The 18883-nt window shown below is 48.7% G+C and overlaps 1 protein-coding gene across 1 annotated transcript in view; it reads left to right on the plus strand.

The window, feature by feature from the left end:
- Positions 1–18883, plus strand: part of LOC117364758 (AP-1 complex subunit mu-1) — a 96670-nt gene that overhangs the window by 63649 nt on the left and 14138 nt on the right. The window lies entirely within an intron of this gene.

Raw genomic sequence — 18883 nt, forward strand, 5'->3', positions numbered from 1 at the left:
TTCTCTTTTAAAAGGCATGCCTCGGTCTTTGCTGGACTAGCTCATGGCCACCATACATCCCGGGCTGTTGGGTTGGAGGGACTCGGTGCCTTCCATCCTCAGCTCCAGGAGTCTGGTCTTCAGGGTCGACTCCGTACTTGTTCATTCTTCTACTCTTGAGCGTGGTCAGGCTACCTTTCTGGAGCTTCAGACCCTTCTTCTGGAATGCCACTGAGGGCCTTTCAGTCGGTATTTTGATGGGGGTATTTCTCTACAGCTTGGGCAGTAGGTGCTGTACTCCATTGCCGGGTACAGTTGTTATTCTACTTCGATGGGTAGACCCTCATCTTCCTCTTCTGTTGGCAGATCATTTTAGGGGTCAAGAAAAGAGTTTGGATAGACTTTCCGTGCAATCTGACCATGACCCATTTCTTGTATGTTACAGTGTTCAGCACTGTGTACGCTCTAGCTAGTGTGCACATTAGTGATAGTGAAATCTTCTACGTCCTGGATATTGGGAATTTTGGCTCAGGCGTTCCAGCTCTTTTTATGGACGTGAGATCTCCTGGTACTAGACCTCTTGGTCTCGTCTCACGATTCAATACTTCCTAGCACAGGGAGTGGGAGTTAGAGGGGGGAAACAGCGTGGCTTCTTTCTCACCTCTGGTTTCTCTTTTTCAGTGTTTTCCCCTGGCTGATGATGGCTTGGATTTGCCATCTCCAGCTTGCTTTCCGGGCACTGTATTTGTAGAATTCTGGCTTGGCTACGCCATCCTTGCTATGCGGATCGGATGACTCTTTTGACAGTTGGACTATGACGTTTCCTGGTATCTCCGGATTTGCTCACCTAGGGTCCGATCGACATGGATATTCATACTACTTTGGTATTACGACCTTGCTTTTGAGACGTCCTGACTGACATGTAAGGGTTATGCGCTGCGGGTTGTTTCTTCTCTTATCCTGGCGCTACAGACGTCTTCACCTTTTGGATACTTCTCAACTTTGCACCCTTACATAGTTACTTTTTGGCACCGGGGTATTGCCAAGGGCTTAGCGTTCCATTCCCTTCAACTTCAAGTGTTATTCTTAGCTGGTTACCGGGGCTAGGTATATTGCTCTTCGATTACTTCTCAGCTTCAAGTAGTTCCGTTCCTAAACGGAGCATGGTATATTTGTACACCTCTTAAAAGCCCTGTCTGGAGTAGAGAATGACACGGGGGAAAAATCTGTCCCTGTCACTGCACCGTCCCCGGCCTACCATCCTCTGCACCGCCCCATCACCGCCGTTCCCTTCACCGCCCCGTCACCGCCACTGCCATCCCATTCACCGTCCCGTCACCATCCCCGTCTAGCACCCATCTTCTTCCCTCCGCTCCCCCATAGTCTGGCATCTGTCTTCTTCCCTTCCAGCGTCTTCTCCCCACTCTGCCTTCCACATTTCCTTTCAGGGTCTGTTCCTCTCTACCCTCTTTCAATGTCTGTTCTATTCCTTTCCACCACCACCCTTTCTTCCCTCCTTTACCATCTGTTCCTTTCTACCACCCTTCTTTCATATCTTCTATCAGTCCCCCCACCATCACTAGCAGTCTCTCTTCTCCCTTACCATGAGCAAATAGAACTTCTGAAAATTGTATTGCTGAGGCATTATTTCTAGTACGCCTTTTTTTCCAGATGGATAATGACATCAATTTTATAATTCTTACTGTCTGCTCTGATTTCATTCACAATTTGGTTTGTGTTTTGTACCTGAGGATTCCATGAGGCATTTAACCTTTTCCTATCTCTTCTGTGATTTCAAGTTGATTCCTTCAATAATGGAGTCTCAAGGCAGTAGCAGTTTTCTATTTTGGGCTCTTTTGACATTGTTTAAGGGATTTCTTGTACATTTGGTGCTGGTCTTCTTTGATGAGGTCACTTCAGAATCTATTTCCAAGGAAGAGAAACTTTTTCCCTTTCACCCCCTCCTTCCTTGTGTGAGCCGGAACACGCGGTCCCCGCAAGCAAGTAATTTTATATCATTTTCATTCTATTCATTCATAGAAATTAAAGTCTAGATAATGCCAGTCACATAACAAAACATGATTTTACAAAAATAATTCCCTGCACAGTCAAGCCTGCAAGGATTACTAGATGTCTTTCAGCAGCTCCCCTCCCTCACTCCCCCTTACCTTTGTGGCCAAGTCAAAATGATCTACCAACAATAAAATTTTAAAAACACAAAGCACGGTGTACGCAGAGAAAATGTTAATTATCATTTATATTCCACGGGTTTTCAAAGAGGTCAAGGCAGATGACTTTATGCAATGTCACCTCAGTAACAACTATACAAAAATAGACAAATATTCCCCCTCCCTTTTTACTAAACTGCGATAGCGGTTTTTAGCGCAGGGAGCTGCGCTGAATGCCCCACGCTGCTCTCGACGCTCATAGGCTCCCTGCGCTAAAAACCGCTATTGCGTTTTAGTAAAATGGGGCCATAGTGCAAAATATAGACAGCAGATATAAATTCTCAAAACGGACACATTTTGATCACTAAGTTGAAAATAAAATCATTTTTCCTACCTTTTTGTCTGGTGATTTCATGAGTCTCTGGTCCTTCTTCTGGTTCTTCTTCTTCTCCTGCCCCCCTCCTCTTTCTTTCTCTCTCCCCCTGGCTCCCCTCTTTATTTCTGCCTTTCTTTCTCTCTCCCCCTGGCCTCCCTCTTTCTTTCTCTCTCCCTCTGTCCCCCCTCTTTATTTCTGTCTTTCTTTCTCTCTTCCCCTGGCCTCCCTCTTTATTTCTCTCTCCCCCTGGCCCTCCTCTTTCTTTCTGCCTTTCTTTCTCTCCCTCTTGACCCCCTCTTTATTTCTGTGTTTCTTTCTCTCTCCCCTTGGTCCCCCTCTTTCTTTCTGCCTTTCTTTCTCTCTCCCCCTGACCCCTCTTTATTTCTGCCTTTCTTTCTCTCTCCCCCTAGCCCTCACAAAGCCATCGTGCCAATTTCTCCACTTCCACGATTCTTTCCCTACCCTCACCCCCAAGCCAGCAGCCAATTTCTCCCTGCGCCTTCCCCGATGTCCTGAACTTCATCGGGCAGCAGCAGCATTCACAATTCACTGCTGCTGCCCGCTTCAGGCCTTCCTCTCTGTTGGGTCCTGTCTTCATGAAAACAGGAAGTAGGCAGGACCCGGCAGAGAACAAGGCCTGAAGCCGGCAACAGCAGCGAATTGTAAACGCTGCTGCTGCCTGAAGAAGGTAATGGAGCACCGAGGCAGACCGCTTCTCCCCCCTCCCAGCCGAACCCCCACTGACCCTCCTATCTCCCCCCTCCCCCCGTGAACCTTTCCGACCCTCCCAGCGAGAGCAGCAAACCTCCTTTGCGGATTTCTCCTCCCTCTGCCGCGTCACTGATGATGTCATCAGTGATGCGGCAGAGGGAGGAGAAAGCCGACGCTACTGGACGGAGGTTTGCTGCTTTCGCTGGGAGGGTCGGAAAGGTTCACTTGGGGGGGGGAGAGATAGGAGGGTCATCTGGGGTTCGGCTGGGAGGGGGGGAGAAGCGGTCTGCCTCGGTGCTCCAAGGCCTGGCGCCATTACCTTTTTCGCCCCTCCCGCCCCCCCCCCCCCCCTTGGTACGCTACTGCTCTCCAGCTCTCCTTAGTTTGCCGGTTTTCTTTTTCGGCGACCGGCACGCTTTCAAAGAGCCGCGCATGCGCAGCTGCTCAAAGTTCAATCTTCTGCTCTGCTGCAACTTCCTGTTTCCGGTTGGGTCAGAGCAGAAGATTGAATACTGAGTAGGCGCGCGTGCGCGGCTCTTTTGAAAGCGTTTCGGTTGCCGAAAAAGAAAGCTGGCAAACTAAGGTGAGGTGGAGAGAGGAAGCTGGTTAAACGATCGAGCTCCACGGGGCGGTGATGGCCTTGTCCCAGTCCCCGCAGAGGCTGCTAATTTTCATTCCCCGTTTTTGGCGGGTTACTCGCAGCTAAACGCAGTAGCCGCGGGTAAACCGCCACCGTGTCATTCTCTGGTCTGGAGTGCAATCTTCCGGTACCTCTTCGCAGTTTCCCGTAGGCGTCATTTCCTCCTTGTGCCGTTGACCACGGGGTTTCTTGTGGCTTTGGTTTCAGCTCTGCAGTTTTCCGAGTTGCAGGCCTTGTTCAGCGGGGATTCTTATTTCTGATTTCCATTATCTGGGGTATCAGTTCAGTCGGTACCACAATTCTTTCTAGGGGGTGTCATCCTTTCTTTTATGACTAGCTCACTTTTCCTTCCTTCTTCCTGGGAGGAGAAATAGGGAGTCGTGCTTTTATTCATTGCATTTTTTGATAGTGCATAGCTTTCTTCGAGAGCAAGGTTTCTAATGCCTTTTGGTTTTTTAGATCACCTGTTTTTGTATTATTCAAGGGACGCCTCGATTTTCTGGCGGCATCCAAAGCCGCCATCACTCGATGGGTCCAGGAGGACATTCTGCTTACTTGATGGCAGGACAGCAATTGGCGAACGAACTTCATGACAATTCCGCCAGTGCGATGGCTACTTCTTGGACTCGGTCCAGAGGTTCTTTCCTTGGAGGAGTTTTGTCTCGCGGCTGCTTGGTCTTCCGAGAGTGTTGTTTCTCAGCATTTCTGGTTGGATGTGGGGACACATGCGGTAGATGTGTTTAGTGCTTTGGTTGTTGCGGAGGCGGCGTTTGCTTCCCACCCAGATTGAGGATTGTTTTGCTACATCCCATTGGTCTCTGGATTCATCTGCTGCTGTTGCTAGGGAAGGAAAAATTATGTTCTTACCTGTTAATTTTCTTTCCCTTAGACGCAGCAGATGAATCCAGAGCCCCACCCTTTCTGGTATTGTCTGTCGGTTTTTTCTTGTGCAACTTTCGCGGTTTGTTGTGGTTGATAGTTGTATTCTGTATCATTGCCTTTTGCGATTTGTTCTGGGAAAGAAGTTTTTTACATGCTATGCCTATTGCTGGTTACGTGTGCTTGGGCAAGGAGCTATACTGATGAAACAGGAGGAGTGCCAGTCAATAGAACCACCTGTTAATCAGTTTCTCCATCTCCGCCTGCTGGTAGATGTGGGCTATCCCATTGGTCTCTGGATTCATCTGCTGCGTCTAAGGGAAAGAAAATTAACAGGTAAGAACATAATTTTTCCTTCCGCTCCCCTATTATTGCTGTTGGACTTTGTTTCGGACTCCTGGGTTCCCCTTTTGTGCCGGACGGAGCTTGGACGTGTCCTGTTTGGGGAACCGTCCGACCTCGGGGGTGTTAAACCTGGTGGGTCTCGTGCTGGATCCCTCCCTCTCCTTCCTCCACCTCCCCAAGTTTTGTAGAGGTGCCTCAGCCAGTAGCCTAACCCCCATGGTTGGTCAGGCCTCCAGCTTTGAGAGCCGTGGAGTCTGTTCTGATTGGGGGAAAAAAAAAATCCTGAGGTTGTGCCAGTCTAAAGGGCTGCTTTCCCTTTAAAATTACTGTTTTTACTGTATTTTCTCTTATAACGGGCACTTTTTTGCAGCTAGGGTGGTTTTTCAGCACAATGAGCACTTTGAAAAGGAAAAGGTGCTCATTGTTCTCTAGATGCGAGGTACTCACGGCCAGCCTGTGCAAGCGTTGTACATTCTAGAGCGGTGGGGGAGCCTCGTCGGCATCAGGTACCGGTGGCCAGGAAACCCTGCGCATGTATGTTGCTTCCCCCGATGCCCACGCTGGAGGTTCCCCAGCCTCCGGTCAGGGTACAAAGGATTCCCTTACTGCTGGAGCGGCTGGAGATTCCCTTACCACATCGGTCGGTTCCTCAGCCTCAACTTCAGGAAAGTCCCAGGCATCTCAGATGCTGCAGGCCTCTGGAGCTCCGATTTTGCGGTTTCAGCCCCGAAATCGGCGGGAAACACCTCCATCATCTCAGTTTCCTCACGTGACCTTCCCCCTGTATTGGAGAAGCAGGGACAAGGTGTTGCTGGGTCCTCTGATATGGCAGGGAGTCCCTTGGGGCCGCCGGGATGTTTTATCCCCTGCATTTATGTTAGCACTTTGTAAAGCTTAAGTGCTGGTGGCTGGAGTTTCTGTTTCCAATCCGGGGGGGTGTGCCCTTGATGTCTTCTCCAGTGCGGCCCCAGATAGCAGCGGTTTTGGCTCCCCTCTAGTTCTCTCTCGTCCAAGCAGCTGAGGGTTTCTTGGGATGAAGATTTTTGTCCTGATGAGCAGGAGGTGATTGATGAGGACCTGGACCTTTGGGGAGATTTCCAAGATCCTCTTGGGGGGACGTATTCCACCAGCGGTGGGGTTCGAGAGTCCACCTGCTGGCGAAGATGCATCTGTGGTGCGCATTTTTCTGCGGGATGAGCTTTAGGAGCTGATTTGTCGGGTCTCCTCAGTTTTAAAATTTGAGGAGGCCATGTTGGAGCCCCCACATACGGTGGACTCCTTGCTAAAGGGGATCTGCTCTGCTTCCCGCTCTTTTCCTATGCATCAGGATATTTGAGATATTATGCTTGCACAGTGGCAGGTACCAGAGGCAGCTTTTCTTTTTTCGCTCTCCATTGCTCGCTTTTATCCCATCCCCGACAGGGATAAGAAAACCCTGAAGTCGCCAGTATAGGATGCGGTGGTCTCGGCCATTTCAAAACAGCATACTGTGCCTGTTGAAGGCAGCACTGCCTTGAAGGACCCTGAGGAGTGTAAGTTGGAATCCCTGTTTAAGCAGAGTTTTGATATGACAGCTCTGGCGGTGATGTGTGGTGGGCTGGTGGCTCAGGTGTGTTTTCACTGGGCCGAGCACATTCTGAACCGTGAGTCTGATGATTGGGAATTGGTGGAACAGGGAGTTGCCAAAATTGAGACGAGTGCTTCTTATCTTTCAGATGTCGTGTATGACCTCTTGCGAGCTTCTGCCAAGTCTGTGGCGTTTGGAGTGGCAGCACGTCGTACCTTGTGGCTTTGCGATTGGTCGGCGGATGCGGTGTTCAAAGCTAAGTTGACAAAATTTCCCTTTAAGGGATCTTTCTTGTTTGGTGAGGACTTGGACAAGTTGGTTCAGACATTATCTGATTCCAAAGTAGAGAGTTGCGCGGGGACAGAAATCCCACCTGTCCCCGCCAAAGTCCCACCCATCCCTACCCGTCCCTGTGAGGAATCCCCACCCGTCCCCGCGAGGAATCTCTTCCATCCCCACCCGTCCCTATAAACTTCAGAAATAGTTATTTCATTAAATTATGCTACTGAATTAAATGCTCTGGTAGAAACCCATTTACAAATAAGCAAAAAGACTATTAATTTGGAAATATTAATTGGGAAGAATACATACTTTGTAAATGGGTTTCTACCAGAGCCTCTAATGTTTATAAATTTTTATCAACACAACTAATATACTACTTTATCCTGAAGCAAAAAAAAAAAAAAGAAATATAATTTTTTTCCTACCTTTGTTGCCTGGTTTCTGCTTTCCTCATGTTCTCATTCAGTTCCTTCCATCCACTATCTCTCTTCTCTCTGCGTCTTCCATTTGCTCTGTTACTGTGCCTCTCCCTTTCTCCCCCTTCCAAATTGGTCTGGCACTCATCTTCTTCCCTCCACTCCCCCCATAGTCTGGCATCTCTGCCTTCTCCCTGCCAGCGTCTTCTCCCCACTCTCTTCCCCATTTCCTTTCAGCGTCCTTTCCCCCGCTCATCTTCCCCATGTCCTTTCAGCGTCCTTTCCCCCCTCATCTTCCCCATGTCCTTTCAGCGTCCTTCTCCCCCCCTCATCTTCCCCATGTCCTTTCAGCGTCCTTCTCCCCCCGTCTTCCCCATGTCCTTTCAGCGTCCTTCTCCCCCTCTGTCTTCCCCATGTCCTTTCAGCGTCCTTCTCCCCCTCTGTCTTCTCCATGTCTTTTCTGCGTCCTTCTCCCCCCGTCTTCCCCATGTTCTTTCAGCGTCTTTCTCCCCCCCCGTCTTCCCCATGTCCTTTCAGCGCCCTTCTCCCCCCGTCTTCCCCATGTCCTTTCAGCGCCCTTCTCCCCCTCTGTCTTCCCCATGTCTTTTCAGCGTCCTTCTCCCCGTCTTCCCCATGTGCTTTCAGCGTCCTTCTCCATCCCTTTGCCTTCCCCATGTCCTTTCAGCGTCCTTCTCCCCCCTATCTTCCCCATGTCCTTTCAGCGTCCTTCTCCACCCCTTTGTCTTCCCCATGTCCTTTCAGCGTCCTTCTCCCCCCCCGTCTTTCCCATGTCCTTTCAGCGTCCTTCTCCACCCCTTTGTCTTCCCCAGTGCTTTCAGCATCCTTCTCCCCCCTCAGTTTTACCCATTTCCCTTAAGCGTCTTTTCCTCTCCACTCCACCTTTCCTCCCTTTCTCTCTCCCTGCCCCTTACCTTCGTGGCGCTTCCCCCGCCCGACCGACAACAGAACAGGCCCGGTCCGACAAACCTCCCTGACCTGTAGCCGCAAATCTAAATTACCTTCTTACAGCAGCTGGAGTATTGAAGTTGCTGTAAGAAGGTAATTTAGATTTGCGGCTACAGGGCAGGGAGGTTTGTCGGACCGGGCCTGTTGTCGGTCGGTCGGTAAAAAGCGCCACAAAGGTGACCGGCTGTGCGCCCCCCCCCCCCTTGGTACGCCACTGCCTTTCCCTACCTGCCCTAGCACACAGCCGACCGGAAGTCTTCCATGATGTCAGCGCTGACGTCGGAGGAAGGGAGGGCTTTGCTTAAGCCCTCCCTCCGACGTCAGCGCTGACATCATGGAAGACTTCCGATCGGCTGTGTGCTGCGGCAGGGCAGATAGGGAGAAGACGAGCCTCGCAAGTACATCCAACCCAGCAGGAACCCCGCGACCCTAGGGGGCATCCCCACGGGATCCCCGTCGTCCCCGTTCCCGTGCAGCTCTCTATTCCAAAGTGCCTCATTTGCCTGAGAATAGGCCTAGGCCACTGACTTGGGGTGGTGCTGCTCGTGGGCATGGGCTTGGCTTCTGCCCTGGTCGAGGGAGACTTTTCGGCCCTGGTCAAAGGGACTTTTTGGCCCATCCTAGATTTGAAAGGGGTCAACAGGGCTCTCCACGTGCCAACCTTCCGCATGGAAACTCTGCGGTCTATGATTCAGGCAGTTCAGCCTACAGAGTTTCTGACATTTCTCAATCTGACAGAGGCCTACTTGCACATTCATATTTGGGCCTCCCATCATCGCTTCCTGCGCTTTGCGATTTTGGGGCAACATTGTCAGTTCTGTGCGCTTCTCCTTGGTATGACCATGGATCCACGGACGTTCACCAAGGTGATGGTTGTTGTCTCGGCGGAGAAAAGAGTGCATTCTTGAGCATCCCTATTTGGACGACTGGTTGATTTGAGCAAAGTCGTTCTAGGAGAGCACCCTCGGGTGGTGGAGTTTCTGCAGTTGCTGGGATGGGTCGTCAACCTTTCCAAGAGCTGGTTGTCTCCATCTCAGCGCCTGGAATATCTAGGAGTTCTGTTTGACACCTCCTTGGGGAAGGTCTTCCTCCCATAGGCCCGGGTAAGCAAATTGCAATCTCAGATTTGCTTGCTTATTGCATCCCTGTGTCCTCGAGCGCAGGATTTCCTCCAAGTCTTGGGGTCGATGGCGGCTTCTCTAGACATGGTGAGGTGGGCTCATGCCCATATGCGTCCTCTTCAGTGTGATCTTCTTTGGAGGACGCTTCAGAGGCACAGTCTGGATCATCCTGTTCCTCTTCGGGGCTTGGTTCATTGCAGTCTTCCTTGGTGGCTCCAGACCTCTCATTTTATGCAAGGGGCAAGTCTGGACCAGCTGCAATGGACTGTGCTGCTCACGGATGCCAGTCTCCTCGGTTGGGGAGCTCAGTGTCTCAGTCACTCAGCTTAGGGCACCTGGTCCACAGAGGAGGCTTCCTGGTTGATCAGTGTCTTAGAGACCAAAGCCATCCATCTAGCACTGTTAGCCTTCCAGTCATTTCTGAGGGTCAAGTCAGGGTTCTTTCGAACAATTCCACAGTGGTGGCCTATGTCAATCATCAGGGGGCACCAAGAACACTTTGATGGCACAGGAGGCGGCTCTGCTCTTGCTCTGGGCAGAGTCTCGCCTTCAGGACATTTTGGCCTCCCACATAGTGGGAGTAGAGAATGTTCATAAGAACATAAGAAACGCCCTCACCGGATCAGACCTAGGTCCATCTAGTCCAGCGATTCACACACGCGGAGGCCCAGTTAGGTGCTCCCTGTTGGAGACCCGGATTTCTCGATCTGACAGAGGCCTACTTGCACATTAATATTTGGGCCTCCCATCATCGCTTCCTGCGCTTTGCGATTTTGGGGCAACACTGTCGGTTCTGTGCGCTTCTCCTTGGTATGACCACGGATCCACGGACGTTCACCAAGGTGATGGTTGTTGTCTCGGCAGAGAAAAGAGTGCATTCTTGAGCATCCCTATTTGGACGACTGGTTGATTTGAGCAAAGTCGTTCTAGGAGAGCACCCTCGGGTGGTGGAGTTTCTGCAGTCGCTGGGATGGGTCGTCTTTCTGAGTCATCACCCCCTAGATCCCGGAGAGTGGTGTCTAAATTCCACAGCTTGTCAGCTAATAGTTCAGTCTTTGGGTCAGCCCCTCATGGACCTGATACCTACAAATGTCGATGCCAAAACACACTGCTTCAGTCGTCGCAGAGACGGTCAGGCCGAGGGGCAGAATGCTCTGGTTCAACCATAGCCAACAGAGGGTCTGTTGTATGTTTTTCCTCCGTGGCCATTAGTGGGCAGAGTTCTTCTATTCGACATCCGTGCCTCGTGGTTCTGGTGGCTCCGGATTGGCCTAGGTGACCATAGTACGTGAATCTGGTGATGGATCCCCTTCCTCTGCCTCTCTTGGCCAACCTTCTGACTCTGGGTCCCATTCCAATGTTTGATTCGGGTCCCTTCTGTTTTATGGTTTGGCTTTTGAAAGGGGTCGCCTTTCAAAAGAAGGGGTATTCAGATAAAGTGATCTCAACCCTCTTGGGCTCCTGGAGACTTTCTACTTCTTGGGTTTATTTCAGGGTTTGGCGTATATTTGAGGAGTGGTCTTTTTTTGCGCTTCCCTGCCTACCATCTCAGAGTTCTTTTAGGATGGCCCGGACAGGGGACTGGCTTGGTGTTCTCTCCGGGTTTAACTTAGGGCCTTGTCAGCCTTTCGTGGGTTGTTTGACTGCCATTCCTGATGTGATTTGCTTCTTGTCGATCAAATCGGAAAAGATTCCAGAAGACTGGAAGGTGGCGAATGTTACGCCGATCTTCAAAAAAGGTTAGAGGGGAGGTCCAGGAACTTACAGATTGGTGAGTCTGAACTCTGTACCGGGAAAGATGGTAGAGGTGCTGATAAAGGACTGCATCATTGATCACCTTGACAGACACGGTCTGATGAGGACAAGCCAGCACGGTTTCAGCAAAGGCAGATTTTGTTTGATGAACTTGCTGCACTTCTTCGAGGGAGTAAACAGGCAGATAGACAAGGGATTTTTAGAAGGCGTTCGACAAGGTTCCACATGAATGACTACTTCAGAAAATTGCATGCCATGGAATCGAGGGTGAAATACTCACGTGGATTAAAAACTGGCTGGAGCATAGGAAACAGAGAATGGGGGTAAATGTACAATACTCGGACTGAAAGAGTGTCACCAGTGGGGTGCCGCAGGGCTCGGTGCTTGGACTCATGCTCTTCAACATCTTTATAAACGATCTGGACATTGGTACGACGAGTGAGTTGATTAAATTTGCGGACGATACAAAGTTATTCAGAGTAGTGAAGACACAGGGGGATTGCGAAGATCTGCAACGTGACATAATCAAGCTCGAGAAATGGGCATCGACATGGCAAATGAGGTTCAACGTGGATTAGTGTAAAGTGATGCATGTCGGTAACAAAAATCTCATGCACGAATATAGGATGTCCGGGGCGGTACTTGGAGAGACCACCCAGGAAAGAGACTTGGGAGTTCTGATCGACAAGTCAATGAAGCCGCCGTGCAATGTGCAGCGGTGGCGAAAAGGGCGAACAGAATGCTAGAAATGATTAAGAAGGGGATCACGAACAGATCGGAGAAGGTTATCATGCCGCTGTACCGGGCTATGATGCACCCTCCCCTGGAGTACTGTGTCCAGCACTGGTCACCATACATGAAGAAGGACACGGTACTACTCGAAAGGGTCCAGAGAAGAGCAACTAAAATGGTTAAGGGGCTGGAGGAGTTGCCGTACAGTGAGAGATTGGAGAAACTGGGCCTCTTCTCCCTTGAAAAGAGGAGACTGAGAGGGGACATGATCAAAACATTAAAAATACTGAAGGGAATAGACTTAGCAGATAAAGACAGATTGTTCACCGTCTCCAAGGTAGGGAGAATGAGACAGCACTCTCTAAAGTTGAAAGGGGATAGATTCCGTACAAATGTAAGGAAGTTCTTCACCCAGAGAGTGGTAGAAAACTGGAACGCTCTTCCGGAGTCTGCTATAGGGGAAAACACTCTCCAGTGATTCAAGACAAAGTTGGACAAGTTCCTTCTAAACTGAAACGTATGCAAGTGAGGCTGGACTCCTTTAGAGCACTGGTCTTTGACCTGGGGGCCGCCGCGTGAGCGGACTGCTGGGCATGATGGACCACTGGTCTGACCCAGCAGCGGCAATTCTTATGTTCTTATATTCTTGCGGGCGGACACATTGCTCAAGCCTCCTCTGTGACCCTCTGTTCCATCTTGGGATCTGAATCTGGTTCTGTCTGTTCTGGTGTGTCCACCTTTTGAACCTTTGGGCGACTGCTCTTTAAAGGACCTTACTTTTAAAGCTGTCTTCTGGTGGCAGTTATATCTGCTAGACATGTTTCTGAGCGGCAGGTTTTCTCTTGTAGGGCTCCCTTCCTGGAATTTTCTAGGGAGCGGGTTGTCTTATGGCCTAGTCCTTCCTTTCTACCTAAGGTAGTTTCTCCTTTTCATGTCAATCAGGCAGTGGTCCTCCCGGTCATAGAAAGGGATCTTCTGAGCAGAGACAGTTGTACAAATTGGATGCCAGTCGGATTCTTCGCTCTTATGTGGGTCCTCGTAAGGGGCATGGCGCTGGATCAAGGAGACTATTGCTTCCGCCTACCTTCTTCAGAAAAAGCCTGTTCCAGAATTTCTCAAGGCTCATTCCACTTGGGGTCAGGCGGCTTCTTTGGCTGAGTCTTTTCTAGTGCCTCCCACGGATATTTGCAAGGCTGCAGTTTGGTCTTCTCTGCATTCCTTTGTCAGACACTACCATGTGGATGTTCAAGCGCGTCAGGACGCGGTATTCGGTGAGCGTATTCTGGTGTCGGCCCTTCGGGGGTCCCACCCTCGATGGGTACTGCTTTGGTACTTTCCATTTGTAAGAACTATACTGGTCTAGCAGGCGATACAGAAGGAGAAATTAGATTCTTACCTACTAATATTCTTTCTGTTAGCCTGTAGTTCCCCGCCCTTTCTGTCTTTATGCGGTGATTGCGAGTTTTGTTCGTGTGCAGATTTTGATTTTTCTGCAGGTTCTAGTATTTTTCTAGGGCTGGGGATATTTAAGAATAGCTCAGCTGGCCAGGTTTTAGTTCTATACATGTTCCAACAGTTGTTTACAAGTTTGTTGGGGTTTTTTTCACTCCTGTTTGGAGTATGTTTTACTGTTTTCAGTTGTAGTCTTTCCTAGGTTCTGCTATTCGGCAGACTGGATTGGTAGGGAGGAGTCTATTCTAATATACAAGTTTTGGTCTCATAGAAACATAGAAACATAAAACATGATGACAGAAAAGGGCACGGCCCATCTAGTCTGCCCACACTAATGGTCCACCCCCTAACTACCTCCATGAAGAGATCCCACATGCCAATCCCATCTTTTCTTAAAATCTGGCACGCTGCTTGCCTCAATTACCTGTTGTGATTATTCCAGCGATCAACTACCCTTTCGGTGAAGAAATATTTTCTGGTGTCGCCATGAAATTTCCCACCTCTGATTTTCAACGGATGCCCTCTTGTTGCCGTGGGTCCTTTAAGGAAAAAGAGATCCTCTTCCACCTTGATACGCCTATGACATATTTGAATGTCTCAATCATGTCTCCCCTTTCTCTGCTTTTCTCGAATGAGTAAAGCTGCAACTTACCCAGCTGTTCCTCATACGGGAGATCCTTGAGTCCTGAGACCATCCTGGTGGCCATATGCTGAACTGACTCAACTCTCCGCATATCTTTTTGATAATGTGGCCTCCAGAATTGTACACAGTATTCCAGATGGGGGTCTCACCATGGATCTGTACAACGGCATTATGACCTCGGGCTTACGGCTGACGAAACTTCTACGGATACAGCCCATGATTTGTCTAGCCCTGGATGAAGCTTTCTCCACTTGATTGGCAGTCTTCATGTCTTCGCTAATGATCACCCCAAGTCATATTCTGCTACAGTCCTTGCAAGGATCTCACCATTTAGGGTGTAAGTCCTGCATGGATTTTTGCCGCCAAGGTGCATGACCTTGCATTTTTTGGCATTGAAACTTAGTTGCCAAGTCTTTGACCAATGTCGGGCATTGAGCTTTTGTTGGGCACTGTGCTTTCCTCTGATATGCGGTTGCCTACCATGTTGCATAGTTTGACGTTATCGGCGAATAATGTAATTTTACCTCGAAGCCCCTCAGCCAAGTCTCTTATGAAGATGTTAAATAGGATCGGGCCCAAGACCGAGCCCTGCGGCACTCCGCTGATCACCTCCGTCGTATCGGAGAGGGTACCGTTTACCACTACCCTCTGAAGTCTACCTCTAAGCCAGTCTCTAACCCATGCGGTTAATGTTTCACCCAGTCCCATCGAACCCATCTTGCTCAATAACCTGCTGAAATCCAAGTACACGACGTCCAGGGACTCCCCTATATCCAGCTTTCTTGTTACCCAGTCAAAGAAGCTGATCAGATTTGATTGGCAGGACCTTCCCTTCGTAAAATCATGTTGATGGGGATCTTGTAGATTCTCCTCGTTCAGGATCCTATCCAATTGGCGTTTGATTAGTGTTTCCATAAGTTTACTTACTATCGATGTGAGACTCACCGGTCTATAATTCTCAGCCTCTGTCCTGCATCCCTTTTTGTGGATGGAATGACGTTAGCAATTTTCCAATCCAACGGGACTCTTCCTGTACTTAGGGAAAGATTGAAGAGTGCGGATAACGGTTCCGCCAGGGCGTCACTCAACTCCCTGAGCACCCTGGGGTGTAGTTTGTCCGGTCCCATAGCTTTGTTCACCTTGAGTCTTGATAGCTCCTCGTAGACACTGCTGGGTGTAAACTCGAAATTTCGAAACGGGTCTTCCAAGATTTCCCTCGTCGGCAGCTGAGGACTGGATCCCGACGCTTCGCAAGTGAAGACCGAGGAGAAGTATTCATTTAAAAGTTTGGCTTTGTTGGAGTCCGATTCTACATAGTTCCCGTCGGGTTTCCTAAGGCTTACTATCCCATCTGTGTTTCTTTTTCTTTCACTAATATACCGGAAGAAGTATTTATCGCCCTTCTTGATGTTCTTCGCAAGGTTTCCTTCATTCAGAGTTTGGCCTCCCTGACTGCCGTTTTGACCGCTTTTGACTTGGCCAGATAGTCTTCCTTGGATTCTCGCTTCCCTGATTGTTTGTAGATGATGAACGCTCTTTTCTTCTTTTTTATGAGGTCTGAGATCTCCGCAGAGAACCACTGTGGTCTATTGTTTCTTCGCCGTTTACTTACTGATTTGACATAGAGGTTGCTTCGTGTAAGGTTGATTTCAGAGTTGACCACATTACCTCTACATTATCTGTTTTGGCATGGTTTTGCAGTGCCCGATGGACGAAATCTCCCATGCTTTCGAAGTTTGTGCCCTTAAAGTTGAGGACCTTGGTTGATGTGCTTGACTTAGTGAAACCTTTCCTGAGGTTGAACCATATCATGTTGTGGTCACTGGAGGCCAACGTATCGCCTACCGAGACCTCTGTGACACTTTCTCCATTGGTGAGTATTAGGTCTAGTATCGCCCGATTCCTAGTGGGCTCTAGTATCATTTGTCTGAGTCTCGCTCCCTTTATAGAGGTTAATAGCTTCCTGCTGCCGCTGGTCGTAGCGGAAAGATTGTTCCAATCCACATCAGGCATATTGAAGTCTCCTAACAATACTGTGTCTCCACGCAAAGTGATATTCTCAATGTCTTCGACTAATTCTATATCCATGTCCTCCTGTTGTCTTGAAGGTCTGTATACTACACCAAGATACAGGCATTTGTCCTTCCCCCTAGCCAAATTCTGCGATTTTGGTAACTTTGATGTCCTCTTTAGTCTCAGTCGCCACCTGCTAGTCGCAGTGAGGCATAAACCCATTTGTAAGAACTATACTGGTCTATAGGCTAACAGAAAGAAAATTAGCAGGTAAGAACCTAATTTTTCCTTATGTGCCATGAAAGACTACAATCGCCCCTTGCTGGAAGAAGCAGAATCAGCCAGTACAAATAAAACCTCCCTGTAAATAGTATGGGAAGATTGGAATCAAGCTGTCATAATTTTTACCAAGAGCACAGAATGCCCAAAACACACATTTATTGGACAAGCTAGAATTAGTTTTATTTCTAGATTGTGCCTTTCTTAAAGTGAAATGGATTGTTTTGAAAGTAAATGGCAATAATAAGTATCTCGCTGCCTGAGAGTTTAAGGAGTTTGGTTTCACTACTGAGAGATTGCACAAACCAGTCGCACACTGCAGTGATTTGAAAGAATTTCCCCCTCCTGATTTTCTCCTATTGCATATATGTCACACTGAATGGTTTCTGATCTTTAAACAAAATGTACTCTAGATACTCAAATATAAACGGATCTGAACATAAACCCAGGTAACCTTTTTTTTCTCCTAAAAAAGATTGACTCAAGTATAAAGCAAGGGTTTATATTCAAGTAATAGGTATTGGTGGTCCAGTGGTGAGTTGGGACAGGAGCAATCACTCCTTGTTTTGTCCTGGCTGGCTCAGCACCCCTCCCCCCTGTCGCAATGCAGGCCTCCCCCAGGCCTGCCTTGAGCCCAGGTGGTCCAGCGGTGAGCCGGAACAGGAGCAACCCCTACTGTCCCAGCCGGCTCTACATCTCCCACCCCCTCCATGACCTGTTGCAGGCCTCCCCTGGGCTTGCCTTTGAGGCCTGGTGGTCCAGCGGTGAGCTGGAACAGGAGCGACCTCTCCCTTGTCCTGTCCCAGCCAGCTCCACACCACCTCGCCTCCCTCCTGCACCTGAAAAGGCCTACCATGCATGTCCTGGTGGTCCAGGTGCGAATAGGGACAGGAACAATCCTCCTACACTCCTGCCCCGTGCAGAGCCGCTAAAGGAAATGGCTGCCGCTAGTTCCCATGGTCTCATGAGGTTGCAGTGGGAACTCACAGTAGCCATTTTCTTCAGTAGCTCTGCATGGGGCAGGTGCATAGGAGGATCGTATTTCACTGGAAGATAAATTAAATAGCCATAGTCGCAGCCACATGTAGCCCTTACTTTGACCAGGGCCCCAAACTACAGTATTCCTGCGTTCTCTTTACATGTGCTGCCCAATTCAAATCGATTCACCGATTGATGTCGGTGAATCGATTAATTTTCTTAAAAAAATCAGGCTTTCCGATTCACTGAACACCCCTCCTCCTCGCATACCTTCGGGTGGAGATAAGGGGGAAACATGCAGGCCTTCGGGGATCCCCCTGGTGTAGCTATTAGAAGTATACAGAGGGAATAGGTCCAAAGAGAGGGGCATATGCCGGACTGAGGGGAAAAGGGAAGAAATAATGGGTCTTAAAACAGAGGAGAGAGAGAGAGAGATGGTGGACAATGGAAGGGAGGGAGGAAAAAGAAAGGGAGAGAAGTTGAACCCAAGGTATGGTGTGGAGGGAGGGGGGATAGAAATAATGTATGGGGGAGTGGTCATTGGATAAATGCTGGATTGCGGAGATGGAGACAAAGAAAAAAAGGAGAGGTGCCAGACCTCCAAGGGAGGAAAGGGAAATGGAAGGAGAGGACAGAGATGGAAGATAGATGGTGAGCACGGAGAAAGAAGAAAATGTCAAATGGGCAGGAGATCCTGGCAAACGAGTTAGCAGAAGACATGCAAAAACCAGAGCCTGGGACCAACATGATTTGAATAATGACCAGACAACAAAAGGTAGAAAAAATAATTTTATTTTCTGTTTTCTGACTATAATATGTTAGATTTGAAATGTGTATCCTGTCAGAGCTGATTTTAGACAGTGAATATGAGCAAGGACCTAACAGAGAGAGGAAAAGCTTGTTTGTTTGTTTATTTTGTTTACACCACAGCGCCAGCATGGGTAGGAGAGGGCAAAGGGGGTGGGGTGGATGAAGAGGCTACAAAATAAACCTGCCAGGATGTTTGGGGAAAAAAAACCCACCCAATTGGACAGGAATTGAAAAATCAATTCAATAGGCTGAGTTGAATCGAATTGAAAAATATTTCCCTGAATCGGGCAGCACTACTCTTTACCATTGTCCTATGTTTGTCATTTGCACAGATGCTATCTGCCTTTTCACATTTGAGTTAATCTTTATGCATTGTTAGTCTTAGATTGTTGTCTGAGCAAATACCTCCATTGCACTTGAAGGAGGGGAGATAAGATCCTGCTGCCTGTGTTGTACTGTAATTCACAAGCTTGGGGTGGAAGATTTCCTTGAATGTGTAATTGTACAAATACAAGTTTCCACAGAGATTGTCCTGTATGAGCAATCACTTCTAGAGTTTGGAAATATTTCTGAAAATAGTATCTAAAAATCCAACGTTATGTGAAATACATTGTTTATCCTTTCATTGATGCCACTGTGAAAGCAACTCATATCTACTTATGTCAAAAATGAAATGGTCCACCTGATAATTGCATTTGTCTATATGGTTAGAAACTTCACCACCCAGCATGCCTCCTGATTCTATGGGATAGAGAGTTCCCAACAAGCTCT

Source organism: Geotrypetes seraphini, chromosome 8 (genome assembly GCF_902459505.1).
Source record: "Geotrypetes seraphini chromosome 8, aGeoSer1.1, whole genome shotgun sequence".
NCBI classification, from domain to species: domain Eukaryota; kingdom Metazoa; phylum Chordata; class Amphibia; order Gymnophiona; family Dermophiidae; genus Geotrypetes; species Geotrypetes seraphini.